This window comes from Hyperoodon ampullatus (genome assembly GCF_949752795.1).
Source record: "Hyperoodon ampullatus genome assembly, chromosome: 5".
NCBI classification, from domain to species: Eukaryota; Metazoa; Chordata; class Mammalia; order Artiodactyla; family Ziphiidae; genus Hyperoodon; species Hyperoodon ampullatus.
Window position 1 is genome coordinate 74,245,583 of NC_136918.1, and position 11,027 is coordinate 74,256,609.

Consider the following 11,027-nt stretch of genomic DNA (forward strand, 5'->3'; position numbering starts at 1 on the left):
TAACAACTTCCTACACATTCTTTACCTCTCCACCTGAGTCTCTCGTCTATACAATAGGTATATTACCTACTGCGTAGATGGGACACAGGAAGTAAAGAAGCTGAAATGTAGTGTCTGGCCCAGTGCCTGCAGTTACAGAGCATCTAGTGAATTCCTGCTTTTGTTGTTACCTTAGAAAGTTGCTCTAAAGCTCTGAGCGTACAGGTGGGGAAATAGAAACAAGGGCCGTATTATCTGAACGTAATACGTAAAAGTTAAAGATGGTCTAAGACTCCAGTTGTGATGTAAATCATCCCTAAAAAGAGCAGGTTTGGGGATATTAACCGGCTGGTAGTCTGTGGTCCTTTATGAACCGGGACCCCTGGAGGATGAAAGCTGTGAATCCTAGCTTCTGTGACTTTCTTGGCACCTGGAGGGCAGGTGAGTGAAAGAATGTCCTGCCCAGAAGAAACACACACACAATTTTGCTTCCAGTTTCAGAGGGTTTGGGTCCATCCTTGGTCTAGAGACTTGGACCTGGTCCTTGCTCCTGGCCCAGGAGAAGTAAACAGGAAACTTTCCAGGGAGCGCAACTGGGCTTAGTGGGCCACTGAAGGGGGGCTGGCCGCTGTAGATGAGGCCTTAGTGAAGAGCGTCCGGGTTTGGCTGCTGGTCCCGGCTGTCATGTAGTCGCTGCCGTTGACGGCAGCACGGGCCTGGTTAGAGAACCGAGCTGAGGCTGGCACTGTAAACGTGGAACCTTTTGCAAAAGAGCCTTCAGTATCGAGATCCTGGGGCAGCGGCCGGCCGAGCGCCCCAGGTCGCCTGGAGTGAGGCCCCTGGGGCTGACTGCTAAGAGTTTGTCTTCTCCGTTTCCCTTTTCTGTGCCTATGGGCATTTCCATCTTGTGTATTTCGTAATTTGGTCAAGTTCCTTATTTTCCTTGTATATTTAGTTGCCTTTGAAAGCGATCCCTGTGTGCAGTTTGTGCTGATTGGATCATTTCTGGTTATTTATAGTGTGGTTACTCTTTAACATTATTTTTTAGCGATAGACTTGGTTTATTGTAAAAAAATAAAGCTTTTCTATTTAAAACAATGATTTAATGGTTGGCTGTGTGTACGTAATAGTGGTAAACTATTATTTCTCTGATTCATTCAAATATGATGAAGGTGTTTACAGCAATAAAAAAACGTAACTGTCACTATCTCTACTCACAGATTAAATAGGTTAAAAACTTCCGGACATTAATTTTTATGTGTCTTAGGCTTCCTGAATCTTTGTGAAATTTAGTTACATTGAAGTTGTAGATTGTTTCTGGGTCGGATTACAAGACCCATCAGGAAACAGGCTGAAGTGACGTCAGTAGCAACTTGGGGGGGAATTAGAATGTAGGTAGCTTAAACCCTTGTGTCCTTCCTGTTTCCTTAGTGACTTTCCCCCTCTTCCTTGCATGAACATTTTGAAAGATGTGATACCCAAAAGTCTTCCGTGATTTTCCTAAATTATTTCAGTACACATGTCATGCCACAGGTCTGTTCCGACTCTAACCAGGCTTGTGTCCCAGACACTGGGGGCACCTTGAATAAGACAGAGACCCCGTGGGCTGGAGGGAAGCGGCTAAGAGGTCGAGGGTGAATGGGCCACCTCCATCCCGGTGTGGGGTCTGGTTGACATGCTGCAAAGATGGCTCTCCCTGCTGTGCAGCAGGGAGACTGGACTCCAGGAGGAGAGGTTTGGGGTGGGCAGGAGTGGAGACACAGACCCTGGTCAGAGGCCGCAGCCGCTCTGCTGTGACTGGCCAGGGCTCGCGGTGCTGGATGTAGGGCTGCTGGGCAGAGGAAGTGGGGATCACAGTGGGGCGTCTGGCTGGAGCAGGTGGGCGGGTGGCGCCGTTTCCTGAGATGGGAAGACGTGTGGACGAGCAGGATGGGGTGGGGCGGAAGCCCCGTTCTGTGTCCCACGGGCTAGGTTTTCAGTGCCCGGGAGGCGTCAGGTGGAGAAGTTGAGAATGAGTAAACGAGTCTGCAAGCAGGTGGTTCTCTTTGTTTTATTTTTCTAATGAGCACAGAGTTCACTGAACACCTGCCCTCCCCTCACCTAGTGTGAGCCGTCAACATTTCCCATGTTTAACACACACGTGCACGCGCACAGCACAATTTCAAAGACAATGACAGATGTCATGACCCGTCACCTCTAAATATTTACGCCTGCGTCGCCCACGTAACGCCAGTGCCGTTTTCACACCTCACAAGGTCGATAGTCATTGTTTTATACCATCTACTACCCAGTCCGTATTCCCATGTCCCCCGGATGTTCTAAAGGTGACTTTTATGGCTGCGTGTTTTTCCAAACCAGCACCCAGCCATGCTCCTGTGTTGCATTCAGTGACGTTTTTCTGTCTCTAAGCTATAGCAGTCCTTCCTACCGCACAGTTTCTATTACGGCACTGAGATTTGGAAGAGATCGGGCCAGACAGGTGCCTGTAGAACCCTGGATTTAGATGATTCGTTGTATTTATTTATGGTAATTAAAAATTTTTATATAATTTTAAACTTGCAGGAAAATTGCAAGATGAGTGCTAAGAGCTCCTTGTGTGCCCACCCAGCTTTACCCAGAACCCCCAGTTGTTCACATTTTGCCCCATTTGTTCTGTCTCTCGCAGTCTCAACCATTTGATGGTAAACTGTGGGCACCATGCCCCTTGATACCCAAACACTTCGGTCTGTGATTTTAAAGAATATTACATTATCTTACGTAACCAGAATACAATGGCCCAAATCAGGACACTTAACATTGCTGTAATACTCTTATCTAATTCAAATTTTGCCTCATGTCCCAATAACACCCTCTACACCATTTTCCCCCGTCCAGCCCCACTGCAGGATCACTGGTGACACAGTTGTTGTGAGGTGACATTTTGGGGTCATGACCTTGAACCCTAGCCAGGCTCTGGGGCTGTGGGGCAGTCTCTCACTCTGTGCTCCCCTCTCCTGTGTCGTGTCACCATCACAGTCATTGGGCAGGACGGTGGCGCTGCCCCCCTGCTTTGTCTTCCCTCCTCCACCTGAAGACGGGCTGGGGGCCGCCCCGCACCCACTTGTCCTTGCGCACCAGCCCCAGTTATCAGGTGCAGCTGTAGTATTACTTCTCCCTTTCCTGTGCAGTAGGAATTCTGTCCTTTTTATTTTAAATTTATTTTATTGAAGTATAGTTGATTCACAATGTTGTGTTAATTTCTGCTGTAGAGCCAAGTGACTCAGGTGTATATATATGTATATACACATATATATACACACACGTATATATATATATATACACATACATTCTTTTTCATATTCTTTTCCATTATGGTTTATCACAGGTTACTGAATATAGTTCCCTGTGCTATACAGGGAACTGTAACCCTATATAGGGTTAGGACCTTGTTTATCCATCCTATATGTAATAGTTTGCATCTGCTAACCCCAAGCTCCCACTCCATCAATCCCCCACCCCCACCCCCTTGACAACCACCAGTCTGTTCTCTATGTCTGTGAGTCTGTTTCTGTTTTGCAGATAAGACTGTTCTTTTGTAAGAACAGCATTTCGTCTATTTCTCCCATTTATTTATCACATTCTGATCAGTGAAGATGGTAGTTTTTAAAAGCTTGTTGAGACTTCCATTGTGACCTCTTATGTGGTCAATTTTTTTAAATCCTGTGTTTATTTGGAAAGGATGTGTGTTTGGCGAATTCCGTATGTTTATTAGGTTGAGGTTACGAATTGTGGTTCAGGCCTTTCCTGTCCTCTCTTGTCTGTCAGACCTGTGGTTCTGAGAGCCCCCGTGGCATCTCCCGCCGTGACTGGCCTTGTCCCATGTCTGTGGGGCTCTCAGCGTGGCTGAGTGTCGGGGGCACATCCTCCCACCTGGGCCCCGAGGTTTGTCACCCCGCTTGGTTTCATTAACCCTTTTCCTTTAAGTCTCTCGTCTCTCTGTACAGATGACACCAGTTTTCTTCCTCTTCCTGACTTCCTGGTATAATTTCTTGACATGTAATTGGAACAGTCTTTCTTTTTTCCTACTAAAAATAGTTTTTATCATTGACCTTCTCCTATTTACAAATTTAATGTGAATATCCAACTTTGACCAGAGGTCATCTCAGGGTGTCTGATGAGTTGTGAAAATCCCTTCAAACTCAGCTATTTCGCTTACGTTTCGTTGAAATAGACGCTACTTGAGAGAGCAGAGTAACAATTACTAGCTTCCCTTTGAGGCAGTCAAGGGCGGGAGGTGTCCACTTGTCTCCCTCTTTCACTGTCACCCCAAGTTCCCATGAACTGAGTCCCAGGGACCTCGTGAGAGTCTAGATTGAGCTACACCTTAACCCCACTGCTGGCAGGGTCCTCAGCTAAGGAGGGCTACCCCTGGAGGGCCACACCAGAACCACTTGGAGCCACGTTTAGAGTTTGAAAAAAACATGTTTTATATTTTCTTCACATTTTATTTATGAAATAAGTCCCACTAAAGCCAGATAATTCTCACGTTTCATGTCTAAATAAAAGAGGGCTCAAAAACTGTTATCTGCAAGGAATCCGCCCAAATCAAGAAACACAGAAAACAATGTAGGTGCCAAAGGTCTTTATTTCCAATAAGCGAAAAACCAAGTCGCATATAATCTTGATTTTATTTTATTTTTTAAACATTGTAAATTTCACCATACTGCGTGATTTTGCTGCTCAAAGTGGGGTCAACTGATCAGCTGCACACACGTCAGCTGGGGCCTCCTTAGAAAGGTGGCATTCCGGGTCCCACCTAGGCCTGCTGAATTAGAATCTGCTTTTAAACAAGATCCCCAGGGCGAGCCTGTGCACATTACGGTCTGTGTTGATGTCAGGCTGAGAATCTTCTCAAAGATTTTATCGATATCATCCTATATATTTAGTAGTTGTATAATTTTCTTTTTAAATGTAGGTATTTCGATGATCTGAAACTAATTTTTATGTTAGGTGTGAGAAAAAGTGCTCTTTTTTTTCCCCCCACACCTGATACCTTTTCTTGAGTAAGTGGTCCATCATTGTCCTACTGGGGACATATTAAGTCGACAAAAAGAAAAGCAAATTTATATATATATTGACTTTTTCCTTTTTTTTTTTTGAAAGTTTTTTGGTTGTGCCACGTGGCATGTGAGATCTTCGTTCCCCTACCAGGGATTGAACCTGCACCCCCTGCAGTGGAAGCACAGAGTCTTAACCACTGGTCCTCCAGGGAAGTGCAGGATGATCTTACCTTGTTCAAAGAAAAGAGACTGCAGAAGAAATGAATAGCACTCCATAGATGTCTGAGCTCTGACAGAATGAGCGATTCAGAGCCTGATGGAAGAAAACTGTGCCTAAATCACAGGCCTTTCTTTAAAGCACGTGGTTCCCATACAGAAAACAGCCACTGGTTGAGATGGGGGTAAGGGTGAGAGGTGGGTACAGTCATCATTTTGAGCCTGCAAAACTAATTCTTCTAAAGACCACGTATTCTATGATACCATTTATAGGACGTACCCAGGGTCGGCAAACCCATAGGGACAAAAAGAAGGTTAGTGTTTAGGGAGTGCTAATGGGTATGGGATTCTTTGGGGTGATGAAAATGTTCGAAAACTGGTTGTGGTGATGGCATGTGAACCCACTACCACTGAAGAGCGCACTTTAAAAGGATGAACCCACATGGCACGTGCATTCCAGCTCATCAGTGGCCAGTGTTTGTCCAGTGCATTGATTACACGAGCCCTGCCGGTTGTAGGAGGAACCGTGCACCACGTGTATTGATTTACCTGCCTGAGTTTTCACCTACGTACAGCCTGCCTTGTCACACCTGTATTTGGGGCCGCTGTCTCACCTGTCTACTGTTCGGGCTTACTGCAGGCCTCGTGTCCCGAGAAGGGGGGGACCGCAGGGCACCCCGTGGATATGTGGACTGGTGGTGAAGCGTTACCTAGAGAGGTGTCTCTTGCATGCGCCCTGATACCCGGCCAGGCCCCGGGCGGCCCCGCGGACACTCGACACAGGTGTGTCTGACCCTCGGACACTGGACTCGGGCGTTTGGCCCCTTGGACATTGGGATCCGGGCGGCCCGGCCCTGCGGACACTCGACCCGGGTGGTCTGGGCCCTCAGGCACTGGACTTGGACGACCTGGCCCCGCGCGCCGCGCCCCCGCCACCAGAACCCCGCGTCCCCAACATGGGCGCGCAGCTCGGGACGGGGCGCCGCGGCGGGGGCGGGGCGGGCGGTGGGTGTGGCCCGCCTTCGGGGTGGGGCCTCCGGGAGGGGCGGGGCGGGGCGGGGCGTGGTGGGGCCGGGGAGGGTCCGCCATTGCGGGCGGGCGGCGCAGCCCCGCCGCGGCCGTCGTTTTGTGCGTACCCGACCACCCGGCCTGGCCCAGCCGGCCCGCCCGCGCGCCACACGCCTTTGGCGCAGGCATGTCGGGCCCCGGGCAGCAGGAGCCGCCGCAGGCGGGCGGGCCGGCGGGCCCCGAGGGCGCGGACGAGGCGCCCTGCGAGGCGGGGCTGAGTTTCATGACCAGCGAGCTGAGCCTTGTGGAGATGACGGAGATCGAGTACATGCAGCTGCAGCACATCGTCTACTCGCACATGGAGGCGGCGGCGTCCGACGGCGAGCTCGAGACGCGCGTCAACTCTTGCTTCCTGGCGGCGGCGGCGCCGGGCGCAGCGGCGGGGGGCTTCGCTGCGGTCGTGGGCGCGGCGGCGGGGTCGCGCCGCCCGTGTACCCGGTGCTGTGCCGCCTGCGCTGGCCGATGGTGGCTTCGCGGGCGCCAACCAGTGCCTGGGCCACATCGACTTCCAGGAGCTGCGCATGATGCTGCTGAGCTAGGCGGGCGCGCCCCGCGCCACCGAGAGGACGCCGGGCGCCGACGTGCCGGGCGCCGGCGCACCCCGGCCCAAGTCGCCCGACGGCGCCGACAAGGAGAACGTGGAGGGCGCGACCGAGGTGCGGGCCAAGTGGGCGGTGCGCGTCCGCCTGGAGGACGGCTTCAACAGCATAGCAGCCGAGCCCCCGCCAGCCCCGCGCGGTGCGGATCCCCCCGAGCCTGGCATGGCGCTCAACAAGTGGGTGCATCCCCCAGGGAGCGGGCCCGGCTGGATCAGGGTGTAGACCAGGGTCCTGTGCAGAGAAGCAGCAGGCTGTGTGCGGGTATAGACCAGGGTCCTTGCAGAGAAGCACCATCGTGGGTCTGGGTGTAGACCAGGGTCCTCAGCAGAGGCCAGCGGCCTGTATCCGGGTGGAACCAGGGGCCTCTGCAGGGAGGCACTAGCCTGGGTCCGGGTGTAGACCAGGGTCCTGTGCAGAGAAGCACCAGCCTCGGTCTGGATGTAGACCCGGGTTTTCTGCAGAGGCCAGCGGCCTCACTGCAGCTTGCATCTTAACAGGGAGCAGACCTCAGTGGGTGTGGAGGCTGAGCTGAAAGTTTGTGTGCTCTGTGCAGGCACAGCAAGCAGATATTAAGTACACAGCCTGCAGCATTACCTTTGCGTTGTGCGCTCTGCGTCTGCATGTGGAAGAGAGATGAGTTGAGATAAGTGCACACGTGTTCCTGAGGAACAAAGGTTTTGTCCCCAAATCACCCACCTAAATGTCAGGAGAGACCTCTGCTTCCCCCTCTGTTGACTCAGGTTGAGGCTGACCTGATCTTGCACAGATGCATCCCCTGGGAGGACAGACGTCATGTTGTGAGGCTTTGAGTGTAAAATGCAGCTTCATCCTTCAGCCAGACTGCCAGCCCATAAGTGATCTCGCAGCAACAACTATCGGAGAGGAGTAGCCTATCTGCTAGGGTGTCTCCTCAGCTTTCTGTCTGTCCCCACCCTGTAGTTTTCCCCATTTTGCCCATAGTCGTCAGATTTTGGAGGATGGCCAAAAAAACAGAGATTGGTGTCAGAAGTGTAATGGGAAGGGAGGTGTAACTAAAAGATGACACACAGCCACACCTTTCAATGTGAGGAAGAAAGTTTGAACTTGTCCCCTACGACACTAGCTGATAATTGTTTTGTAGAGACTTCCATGATGGGGGGCATTCATGGTAACAGATTTGAGTTCCTATCCAGAAAATCAAATGTTAGCCATTAGAGTGTGATAGCGATTGTGGTGTTTCAGGAAACTTACCTGCCACATACTCTTCATGTGTTTCTGGGTTTCTTTTGTCTTGGCAGTTTGGTAACTCTTATTCGCCATCCATCCGAATTAATGAGTGTTCCACTTCATCAGCAACAAAACAAATGTAGAACATGAGTGAAAAATAAAACAGCTGCTGCAACTACTGCTCTTCAATTTACATACCCTCTGTTAACTGCAAATAGTTGCTCTACTAGTGGAAATTCTAATCTTTCACAAACACAGTAGGGAAAATGATTTGCGAAGCTTTGCTCTTTTGTGTTAAATGGATAAATTGTATTTTAGTTAGGTCCCAAGGCTGTTTTTGTCTTTCATTGAGCTCGATAACTTGTTAAAATCGAGAGTATTTATGTGGTTCGGGGATATTTAAAAATCCTTAGTGCACCTAAAGTTCTTCAAGTTCATGTGAATAACTTTGACGTTACTTCTATTAAAGTGCATTTTATTTGTGCGTAGAGAGGAGATTGTCACCTGTTGATAACGTTCCTGTTGCTTCATTGTTTTCCAGAGTTGTAGTAACTCACGTTCTGTACTTGAAGCTGCCAAGCATCAGGATATTGGATTGCCGAGAGCATTTTCTTTCTGTTATCAGAAGTAAATTGAATCCACTAAACAGACTTTGGGTAGTAGAAACAAAGCTTTGCCTGAGCAGGTTCGGATTAAAGTAGGAGGTAAGCGATAAAACAGAAGCTGGCAGGTGCTTTCTCCTCCTGCCTGATGTCTCTGCCCCCCTTTTTTTTTTGGCCACGGGTGGGGGAGGCGAGAGAGGTGGTTTATAAACAAATGAAAGGATCTCGGAAGCCTGCTTGCATCTTAGGAATCCTTCTGTCCCTCTGCCCAGTCACCTCACTTGGAACATCCTTGCAAATTTTGAACATCACGTTTATACTTGGCCTGGAAACGTTGAGTTTAGGGGCTGCTTTTTCCTAACAGTAACCTCCTTAAACAGAAACATGATAGACTTAGGTACATTTTCGTTAACTGACAGCAAATTTAGGGTTTTGTTTTTTTTCACTCTTATTTCATACTTCATGAGTGAGGCAGGAGTCTGAAATCCGCTCAGAGCTTTAGGGGACCATCTGCAGATGGGCAAAGGATTGAGTTGGGAGCAAGAGGCCATAAGGTGATACAGACAGTCTTAGAAAGAAAGAAATTTCTGAAGGCAAACTTTGCTTACCCCTGACGTTAACCCTCAATCCGTTTTTCCTGGAAAACATTCTTTTTCGAGTTATCCAACAATAACACAGCTTACACTCAGCTTTTCAAGAGCTGACAAAGGGTAGGGATAGAGCTCTCCTTCTTTCTCCCACGCCAGTGATTAATTTTCCATTGTTCTTATGACATTGTTCGTGAAAGTATATGTTAGCATTTGTAAGGTATAAAGGTTAAAATTAAAATAGTCCCTGTACTGACTACTCAGCTGAAGAACCAAAATATTACCAATACTTGTGAATTCCTCTCTATGTCTTTTGCAAAGTTATCACCATTCTGAAATGTGTGTTAAGTGATTCTTTCATCGTAGAGGGTTTGGCTTTGTACGGTACCTCGGGAATGCACATCACCACAGGTACTTCTTAGACGCCTGCTGTACTGTGATAGAAATTTGACATATTTCTGTAGCACAGGTCAAAGCTATGACGTGATGACTCCTTTTGTGGGGGGAATCTCACTTGTAAGGTGAGGGCGTGTTTAATCCTAAACCACTTAGGTTCTGTCCTCTTCTGAGCATTGCAGTTAGAATATCAGTTGTCATCTGAGAATAATTGCATATCAAGAAAATCTTTTGGAGAAAATATTTCTAGGTTTGTTTTTTTTTTCCCCTTCTGAATATCAGAAAAATGAAACAACTTCTTGGTTTTTTTATTCCTAGATGACAGTTAAAATGGCTCTTGATTTAAAAGGGGGACTTTTGATTGTATTGCTGTATAAGCTGTATTGATTACATAATGCCTGGGGTGCTTTTTATTTGCGGTACGTGGGCCTCTCACTGTTGTGGCCTCTCCCGTTGCGGAACACAGGCTCCGGACGCGCAGGCTCAGTGGCCATGGCTCACGGGCCCAGCCGCTCCGCGGCATGTGGGATCTTCCCGGACCGCGGCATGAACCCGTGTCCCCTGCATCAGCAGGCGAACTCTCAGCCACTGCGCCACCAGGAAAGCCCTCTGGGGTGTTTTAATTTAGTTTATGTTCAGTTGTATAGTTTGAAACCTAGAGCCTTGTGCCGGATGTTTCTATGGAATTTTGGAGTGCTTCTTGTTTGGTTCTGTGTGCTCCTTACCCATTGATGTTTATATCTTGGATCAAAAATACCGAAAAATATATTCAGCATTCACGAGGGTAAGTTTAGAAGAATCAAAAAATTAAAATACCGCTTTTTCCTTCTTTTGCAAAGAAGAAGCGCTATGTAAACAAGCAATAAATAAGAGGAGTCGGAGTAGGATACGTCAGTTGGACACAAACATAGAAGGAAGAACCCTTGGAGAGCTCCGGAATGTGGGTGAAGGCTCCACAGCAGCGCAGGGTGCTTGGCCGTCGGTGGAGTCGCCCCAGGCCGCCCTCGGGGAGCAGAGGCAGAGCGGGCCCCCACGGGGCAGGTCCAAGCGGAGGGAGAGGCACAACCGCATGGAAAGAGATAGAAGGTAATGCGTGCTGTCGGTGGTATACAGTTGTCCTAGACGCCAAGCTGGTGAGAGTGAGTGCTGGTAACAGGCACCTTTTTGTAGAAAACAATGGTGTAGGCACTTCTGTGTTCAAGGGAGGGAAAGCTGGCAAGAGTCAATGGTCACCTTGCTTTGCTAGGTGGATGGGGGTAGCCAAGACCACCCCCAGGTTTGATGATTCATTAGGAGGACTCATGGCTTTGATTTATTTTGGGCAAAGAACCCAGC

At 49.0% G+C, this 11,027-nt stretch overlaps 1 pseudogene across 1 annotated transcript; it reads left to right on the plus strand.

Annotated features, from left to right (window-relative positions):
- Nucleotides 1-6,429: 6,429 nt before the first annotated feature.
- LOC307053452 (transcription factor-like 5 protein) lies at nucleotides 6,430-10,782 on the plus strand (annotated as a pseudogene). Its single transcript has 4 exons — nucleotides 6,430-7,077; nucleotides 8,179-8,364; nucleotides 8,657-8,811; nucleotides 10,535-10,782. The product of its transcript is annotated as a transcription factor-like 5 protein (transcript).
- The last annotated feature ends 245 nt before the right edge of the window (nucleotides 10,783-11,027 follow it).